Consider the following 3107-nt stretch of genomic DNA (forward strand, 5'->3'; position numbering starts at 1 on the left):
AAAGTGCTCCAAAGTGTGCTAGAGATACAAATAAAATAAAGGATGCAATTCTGCCCTCTGGGAGTTTCCTGTCCAAAGGAAAGAGAAGGAGCTAGGACATACATACACAAAAATATGAGAAAGAGTAGAATATATCAGGAACAAAGGAGAGATCAGACAAAGTGAATGAACAATATTTGAGGAGGAAGAGATCATAAAAACTGTGTTAATAATAATTTCCATTTCTACAGCCCTTTGAAGTTTTCAAAGACTTTCCTGAGAACTATTTCTTACAATAGACAATGAGACTATTACTATATCTATTTTACACTAGGTAGTGATGGGCAGAGCTGGAACTGAAAGATAAGTCTCTTGATTCCATATCCATTGCTCTGCCTACTATTTCACAATGTCTCATCCAACTGTTCTCTTCTATACAACCTCCATGACAGGCAGGCAGTCAGGTAGTACATACTTGCATTTCTCTAGTGATAGAGTCATCACTACCTACCCAGGCAGCCCAGTCTGGTTTTGAACTAATGAATGAACTATAAAACTAATATATGAGGGGAATATTGTCAATACAATTTACCTAGATTTTAGCAGGACAGGTAGGTGACACAATGGATAGAGCACTTGGCTTGGAATCAAGAAGACTCATTTTCCTGAGTTCAAATCTGGCCTCTGACTCTAGCTGTGTGATTCTGGGAAAGTTACTTAATCCTGTTTGCTCAGTTTCCTCATCTATAAATGATCTGGAGAAGGAAATGGCAAACAATTCCAATATCTTTGCCAAGAAAACCCCAAATGGGGTCACAAAGAATCTCACATAAATGAAAAATAACTAAATATTTTAGCAAAACTTTTGGTAAAGTATTTCAAGCTATTCTCATGCAAAAAATAGAAAGACAGACTAGATGTTAATACTATCAGATAGATTTATAGTGGGTAGTTGGACTCAAAGAGTAATTTTTACTTGTTAGTGTCAAAGCAGCAAGAAGTCCCCAATGGAGGGCTCCAGGGATAGGTCTGACCACCTTTTTTTAAGCAATGACTTGGATAAAGGCACAGATGGCATGCTTCTCAAATCTGCAGAAGACATAAACCTCCAAGGGACAGTGAACACACTGAAGTTCAGAGTCGAGATCCAAAATGATCTCATCAGGCTCAAGCCAATTAGGCTAAATCTGAGTAAGATGAAATTTAGGAGGAATAAATGTAGTCTTAGAATTAGATACCAAAAATTCACTCTTCCATGTATAGGATTAAGAAGACACAAAAAGAAATCAGTTTTCTGAAAAAGATCTGGGGATTCTAATGGACTGCAAACTCAGAGACGGTGATATAATGGAGCAATCAGAAAAGCTAATACTCTCTTGGACATAGGGAGATCACTGCCCTTATCAGATTTCATCTAGAGGATTGTGTTTAATTCTGAGACATTGAAAAACTGGAAATAAATCACCAGGGCAAAGGGCTTCAAGGCTGTGTTGTTTGATTATTGGTCTGAGGAGTCAAGAAAGTTTAACTTGTTGGAAAGAAGATTTAGGAGGGACTTTGATAGCTCTTTCCATGTGATTTTTTTAGAGGCGATCTGGATTAACTGATTTTACCAGGGTCATGTTACTAGTAAGTATCTGAGGTTAGCTTGAACTCATATCCTACTGACTCTGGGATTCTAGCCACTGTGCCACCTAGTTGCCCCCTATAGCTCCCTTAAAATACTGAAGGTCTGTCATGCAGATGAGGAATTAATGGGAGAGAGGACCAATGGGTAGAAGTTGAAGAGGTGCAGGTTTCAGTGGGAAATTTTACTAACAATTAAAACTATCCCAAAATCAGATGACTCCTTTTGAGTGATGCTAGAGAAGGAATGGATGCTCTATTCTTGGGACTCTTCCATCTGAGATTCTGTGATTCTAGGAGATAAAAATGACTTATTCATATGCAAGGGGATCCTGTTAAGTGCTTGAAAAGTTTGTTCCCTAAAGCAGGTTAAACTTTCTTCCTACAATTTTATTTGTACTCTTCATTTCCTCAGCAAATTCTCCATGATAGAGTAAATAAACACAATGGATTTAGAGGCATTGGAACTGGTTTCTAATTTTGTATCTTTGGCTTATTTGAGGAAATCACAAATCTCCCTGGTCCTCACATCCAATTTTCTTAAAGTTCTAGACTGAGGAATATCTAAAATCCCTTGAGTTTTTAAATATGGCTTTGATTATTTGATCCTAGAAATTCAGAAGTCCAGCATGGCCCAGCTCTTATCCAAAACATAAGGATTCTGAATTAACCCAGATTAAATTAATGAGATCAAACTGAAACATGGACTTTCATACAGCAAGTATTCCTTCTAGCAACAGGAAGATTTTGATGAATGGATAGGCAGGTACTGAGCTGAGTTGTTGGAATAGCAACATAAAGAAAACTTCCAAGAGCCCCCAGTGACCCATCCCACAACCAAAAGAAAATCACCATCAACAATTCACATTGGCTCTTTAGGACCAATGAAAATCAGTGGCAGAATAGCTCTGTCATTCCCTGTTCCCGGGAGTGATTTAGTCAGCCCTACCCAGCCCATGAAAATCAATGCCTTGTCACAGCTAGGGGCACAAATTCTTCCCATAAATTACCCAAATAAACTTGCAGATTCTCCCTATGTGCTTCTGTCCAGAAATGATCAGTGTTAGCACAGTGCCTGACACATAGTAGGTCCTTAATAAATGTTTTTTGATTGATTGATTTGAATAGACTGGAAGGAGAGGATCAGGAAGAAGTGTTCATGGCATATTTTCCCCAATAAGTAAATTCTCTTGAGGTCCTCTAGCTCCCTACTTAATGGGGTAAGTTCAGCACCTTCAGCTGAAGTGACTGAGGGAGAACAATATTAAGGGATCAAAAGATTAAGGATTGAGGAGATCTAGGAGATCTTTGAGGCTCTAACCTACCTTCTTCTCCTTCATTTTTACAGGTGAAGAAATTGGACTGGGGAGATTATTTGCCCAAGGGAACTCTGGCAATGCAATGGGAAAACTGGAATTAGAATTCATTCCTGCCATTCCTAACACAGTACACTCATTTTCCACTCCTTCTGCAGTCGCCATCTAGATTTCACTCCAAATCCC

The sequence above is a fragment of the Sarcophilus harrisii genome, chromosome 6 (assembly GCF_902635505.1).
Source record: "Sarcophilus harrisii chromosome 6, mSarHar1.11, whole genome shotgun sequence".
Classification (NCBI taxonomy): domain Eukaryota; kingdom Metazoa; phylum Chordata; class Mammalia; order Dasyuromorphia; family Dasyuridae; genus Sarcophilus; species Sarcophilus harrisii.